Source organism: Puma concolor, chromosome C1, assembly GCF_028749965.1.
Source record: "Puma concolor isolate L17-30 chromosome C1, mPumCon1.1.hap2, whole genome shotgun sequence".
Lineage (NCBI taxonomy): Eukaryota > Metazoa > Chordata > Mammalia > Carnivora > Felidae > Puma > Puma concolor.
In genome coordinates, this window is record NC_141674.1 from 17543984 (window position 1) to 17550635 (window position 6652).

Genomic DNA, 6652 nt, shown 5'->3' on the forward strand with positions numbered 1-6652 from the left:
TCCAAGCTGTCAGCACAAAGCCCGCTGCAGGGCTCGAACCCACAAACCGTGAGATCATGACTGGAGCCGAGGTCGGATGCTTAACCGACTGAGCCACCCAGGCGCCCCAAATAAAATCTTTAAAGAAAAAAGAAAAGAAGGTACTAGAGAGTACCTGAGCTCACATAGGCTCCTGGCATGTCTTGGGTCATAGGACTGGCTCTCTGGTCTTAACCGAGGCTCTTTTTGTCTCTTAGACTCAGCTGCCTCATCTGTGACCTGGGGACTTTGAAAGGTTTATAAAGGATGAAGTGAGATGATGAAGAAATGCTTAGGGAAATAGAAATCAAACCCCTAACACACAACTCTGCCTTCTAGGACTTAAAAAAAATTTTTTTTTAATGTTTATTTCACTTGGGGGGAGGGCAGCAGAGAGAGAGGGAGACACAGAATCTGAAGCAGGCTCCAGGACAGCTCAGAGCCTGACGCAGGGCTCAAACTCACTAACAGTGAGATCATGACCCGAGCTGAAGCCGGAGGCTTAACCTGCTGAACCACCCAGGCGCCCCTAGAATTTAAATCTACTTGGAACACACAACATGCTCATGGGGGGCATGTGGTATTTGGGTGAGTCGAATATTTGGCAGTGTAGCCGATAAGGGAGAATTTCTGAAAGAGGCAAGACTCGGAGGGTTTCAGAATCAGGGAATTATTCCAGAAAGATCTTCCTGTGCCAAAAAGAAACAAAAGTCCAGAGGGGTGAAGGGACTCAGCCCTCTGCCCAGTCATCTTGACCTATCACCATCTTCTCCAAAGGAAAGGTGTGAGGAGGTGGGGAGGAAAGAAGAGGGAAGGCAAGCTGCCATTTGTGGGACACTTTTCTATGAGGCAAGTTGCTCACAAGCCCATTTTGTGGATAAGGAAACTAAAAACTACTATTCTTTTTACCCGACTGGGTTGGCCAAACAATGTATAAGACCCGAGAATGAGATTAATTTATCTGCAGTATAGAAGACAGAACTTGCCCATGGGAAAAGTGAAACAATTCCTTCACCTTTAAATAATCAGCAGAGGGAACCAAAAACTTCTAAATGTCCATCCTTCCTCCTTCCCCTACGATGATGCACTTAGTCTGGGACACGGCACACAGTGGGTGTTCAAGAAATGAAAGTTCTTATCGCTGTCACTGTTATTACTAGGTTTATTACTACACATTCAGTGCTGGGGATACAAAGGTTAACAAAACTCCCTCCTGTCTTTGAGGAATTCAGCCTAGTGAGAGGGGAAGGGCAAGGAGGGCAGAAAATAATCTCTTCCACTTGTTTGACTTTACAAAGCACTTTTACATACACCACCTCATTAAATTCTCAAAACAACCTGGTGAGGAAGGCATTTTCCCCATTTTAGAGATAAGGAAACTGAGCCTCAGGAGGCTTCAACGATTTGCCCAGACATTGTAAAATATGAATAAAATGGGAAATAAAATAATGTTTGGGGGGGGAACCTTTGTTGGATTAACAGATGTGTTTAAAACCAATAAAACAGGGGCGCCTGGGTGGCTCAGTCGGTTAAGCGTCCGACGTCGGCTCAGGTCACGATCTCGCGGTCGTGAGTTCGAGCCCCGCGTCGGGCTCTGTGCTGACCGCTCAGAGCCTGGAGCCTGTTTCAGATTCTGTGTCTCCCTCTCTCTCTGACCCTCCCCCGTTCATGCTCTGTCTCTCTCTGTCTCAAAAATAAATAAACGTTAAAAAAATTAAAAAAATAAATAAAACATATTATGTAAGGCATAGAAACAATAGCCCCATTTTATTGAGGAATATATAAAAGATAGCTTTTACTAAATTTAAAAAACAGCCACGCTCTTAACAGCTCTCATTTATGGGGCAGCCACTGTGTGCCAGGCTTTCTAGGATTTCCCTAATCCTTACAACAATCCTGCAAGGCAGAAACGGTCAGCCCCTTTTCACAGAGGAGACGCCAAGGCTCAGAGAAGTGAAGGTACTTGCTCAGGGTTGCACAGCAAGAGAGGGATAGAGCCAGGACTGGGACCCGGGCTCTAACTCTCAGCTTAAGAGCTGGAGCCTGGACTTGCTCCCAAGTCAGTTTTGCCTACGAGTACGCTCCTGCTGAGAGGTGACCACCCTTTCTTGTCTCACTCCACAAAGCATGATGAGGGGGAGGGAGAGTGCAGGCAGTTCTCCAAGGTAAGAGGGGTGGTTTCAGCCCATTTGGGAAGCAGCATAGTGTAGCATGGCTGTCTCAAAGTGTGTGTGTCTACACGTGCAGGGGCGTGTGCACATGTGTGACTACGTGTGAAGTTGGCTGGGTCTCAGAAAGGCATGTGATGAAAACCTGCACATCTCTCTGAAATGTCAACGTTACTTAAAAAATTGAGACATTATGACTTCATAAAGCATAGATGGCTATAGAATGCATGAGAACGTAAACTTCCCGTGGTCTTTTAAGATAATGAAAGACAACTAGTATCGGGGGGCTCTTTTTACGTACCAAGCACCAGTCTGAGAGTTCTGTGTGTTAACTAGTTTAATCCTCACAACGGTTGCAGGCACTATCACCCCCGTTTTATAGGTGCAGAAAGATGCGGAAACTAAGGATGAAAGAAGTTAAGTCACCTGATCAAGTTCACACAGCCGCCAAGTGGAGCAATGTGGGCACACAGAAGCATTTCAACACCAAGAATTAGAACATCCGCATTATCTGTTGTCAGTTCAATTGAACACTGGCAAAAGGACTTGCAGGTGAGGATGATGAAGAAACAGTTGGCTGCTGCTTGACTTTCTCCTGATAAAATCAGGAAGGCTGCCAGCCCCAAGCCCCTCACCTGTACCAGGTACTCTACCTCTGTTGTCTTATTTCATTCCTACGACCACCCTTTGAAAGAGGGGCCGTTGGGGGTTTTACAGATGAAAAACTAAGGCTCAGGGTGCCTGGCTGCCTCAGTCGGTTAAGCATCTGACTCTTGATCTCTGCTCAGGTCCTGATCCCATGGTTTGTGGGATCGAGCCCCACGCTGGGCTCCGTGTTGACAGCATGGAGTCAGTTCGGGATTCTCTCTCTCCCTTTCTCTCTGACTCTCCCTCTCTCTTTCTCTCTTGCTCTCTTTTTTTTTTTTTTTAATGTTTATTTATTCTTGAGAGAGAGACGGAGTGTGAGTGGGGAAAGGGCAGAGAGAGGGAAACACAGAATCCAAAGCGGGATCCAGGCTCTGAGCTGTCAGCACGGAGCCTGATGTGGGGCTTGAACTCACGAACCGTGAGATCATGACCTGAGCTGAAGTCGGACACTCAACCGACTGAGCCACCCAGATGCCCCTCTCTTGCTCTCTCTCAAAAGAAATAAACTTAAAAAAAAAAGGGGGGGGGAAACTGAGGCTCAGGGAGGTGAAGGAGCTTGTCCAATGTGGCACAGCCTGGGAATGGAGGTACTAGGGGGCTGGAGTCCTGCTTTTAGTCCCAGCTCTACTCCTCAAGACACCTGGCTGTCTTGCTGATCAGATGCTCCTGGGTGCGTGTGAAAGGCATCTGTGCTGGGTAGGCAGTGCTGAGATGCCGTGATTGGATTATGCCAACAACACTGCCTCCCTGGAAAGATGAGCAAAGAATTATATGAGGAATGTGACAGCCATGCCCAGCTAGCTCTGTGGTTGGGGTCACCCAGGGCCTACCCAGTGCCAGGCACTTTACATATGTCATCTGATTGAATCATCAAAGCAGTCATGTGAGGCTCGGAGAGGATAAGTAACTTACCTGTAAGGGCGCAGCTGATACGCAGCAAAGTCAGGATCTCAACCAGCATCTGTCTGATTCCCAGACTCAGAAAGTGCGGGAGGGCTCGAGTGGCTGGCTGAGGCCAATTCTGTATGATTCATTGGTTTGTACAGAGTTCTAAAAGAGCTACAGACATCAACGGCACTGGATGTGGAGGCTGTATTGGAGACCTGGGCTCTGACACTTACTCCAGGGTGACCTTTTGCGGGTCCCCTAATATCTGTGGGCCTCGCAGGAGTGAAATAGAGGCAGCCCCTCAAGTCTCCTATTACCATGTAGATGAAAATGCTGTGCACGAGTGAGTGGCCTCTTTTGAACACCTTCTTGCTGCTCTCTTTGTAGAAGGAGACAAATCTACGGTGGAAAATGCCATTAACGAGATGCGTGACCAACATTTAGGCTCCTTGGGACCCATCTGAATGGAAGCTGGGATCAATCCTTCGTGTATCTGGACCCCACAGTAAGACCTGTCAGGGGCCCTGCTGGGGAAGGGATGTGTGTGAGCCAGGGTGTGTGTGTGGTGCCGTAGCATCTGTCTTGATGGTCCTCGAGTCCTAACCTCCTCCTCGCGTGACCTACAGTGGCCTAGTGGCCTGGAATGTCTTGAAACCCTTATTTTTAAACTTTTTTTTTTTTTTTTTTTTTTTTTTTGGTTTAATGCTAAAAAATGGCATGGACTAGAAACAAAACCAGGTTCAAGAAGAACCTGGATCAGTGAGCAGGTGGGGTATTTCCAAGGGGTCCGCCATGCCTTGGTACCCTTATTGCCACACAGCTCACACTTTTAGCCCCAAACCAACTGCCAGCTGGCCAGGGACCACCTCGACTTAGGGTAATGAGTTCCATATGTTTCCACAAGAACCCAGCTAAGCTTTTCCCCAGCAGTTCTTAAAAAGTGTTTCTCTCCCCTCCCCAGCTTCCAACTCATGCTTGGCCACCCTTGTTTCATTTGCTCCTAATGAGAGCAGGAGGGAGGTGGCTGGGTGGCAATGACAAGGAGGCAATGCTCCAGCGAACCACCGTCCTTGACTTCACATTTCCAGATCCTCAGGGTGCCCGGAGGGACAGGGGTGTGGACCAGCCCCTGACAGTCTCTCTGTAGAAAGCGTGTGAGGCCCTAAGCCTCTCAGGGTCTCAGCTGCCCCATCTCTAAAGTGGGAATGACGGTCTCTGCTCAGGGTAAGCAGATATCACAAAAAGAGCCCTTAGATAGGCAGGTAGGAGGCTTGGGTTTGAGTCCTGTCTTGACTAGCAACTTTCTGTGTGTCGCCGAGCAGGTTCCTTCTCCTCTCTGGGCCACATTTGTGACCCATAAGAGCCCTTCTATCCATGACAAGCTTTAGATTTACGAGCAAATGACAAAAGGTGCAGGGAAGAACATCAACTTACCCCCAGACCAAGGTGGCTCCAGGGTGGGGTTCGCAGGAAGCCTATGGCCTCCCTACCTTGGCCAGTGTTACTACCCCCTTGGGCTCCCTTTGACCATGGTCTGGCCCCGTGAGGGCTCTGCCTCCTACATCTGGCACCAAGTGGAGTGGGGTGGTGGTGTTGAGGAGAAGGAGGGTCCCCAGATGGAAAGTCAGTTCTACAGCTTGGGTGGTTTAGGGGGGAGACTACCTACAGTCAGCCCCCAGCTCTGGAGGAATATGAATCTGAGTTCAAACGTTACAGCACCACCACCCCCCACCCCCTTTATCTGACTTGTCAAAGGCAATCCTCAAATCCTTTCCTAAGTAACCTACAGCCCTGATCTGGACTGTCCACCTACCCGACCCATAGACTGACTCACTAACCTCGACCACTGATGGCTACTCAGACTGACCTTCCCACCGTGTCTATTAACCCAGGCTCTGGGTTTATCTGCCAGCAGGTTTATCCGCAAACCCTGCCGCAGTCTGGCAGAATTCCAGCTCTGGCCACACTCTGACTCCTTACCCTACTTTCAGACTCACCCCTGATTTGGATCGCAAGGAGACCCCTTGACCTTGTCACTGACTGACCCTTAACAGGAGAAATAACCAGAGAACAATTCAATGCTAAATTGTGGGTGAAACAGGACATCAGAGAGGAGAGTGGGGCGGGATGGGGAGGGAGACTGGGGCGGAGGACAGAGGCTTCCCGGAGAACCCCGGTGGGCCTGGGGCCCCACTCGGAAGGTCGGACTGGCCTTGTGCGGGGCACGTCGCAGGCGCTCGAGGAATGCGAGTAGCCTGAAAGAATGAAGGAAGGAAGGAACGGGGTGCGATCCAGGGCGGCCGCCCGGCCAGGGCAAAACTGCCTAGGCAGGAAGCGGGGTGGGGGCACGCTGAGGCTGCAGCGGCCCGAGCGCAGCTGGGGGCAGCGGGAGAGCAGTCGGGTCAGCGACTCCGCTGGGTGGGGGGCCCCCCCCAGGCCGGGAGGCTGGGAACTGGGAGGCCGCGCTGCTGGCAGAGCGGCGGGGGCGCCGCGAGGCTCCGGATGGGCTGGGAGCCCCGCCCGCAGGCTGCGGAGGGAGCCGGAGCCAGAGCGGAGCCAGAGCTCAGACATCCGGGCGCCAGTGAACACCTGCGAGCGGCCCCCAGGGCCCGCGGGGGGGGGGGGAGCGCGGGTCGCCGGGCCGGGGGCGGGGCGAGGGGCGGGGCCGGCTCTCCTCCGCCCTGCGGGGCTCCGGGCCACGTGGGCCGAGGCTCCACCCCTGCCCGGGCTCCGAGCCGCGGCGGGTGGAAAGCGGCTGCCCAGCTGCAGGGTGGGGAGCGCGGGCAGAGGGGAGCCGAGAAGCAGTTCTGCGGGAAAGAGAGCGACAGGAGGCTTTAGAGTGTAGCCTGGGGAATGAAGAGTGGTGGCCGTGAGAGGTGATGAGGCCGGGAAAACAGATAATTGAAGGTTGTCGGGTGCATCCGCAGCCG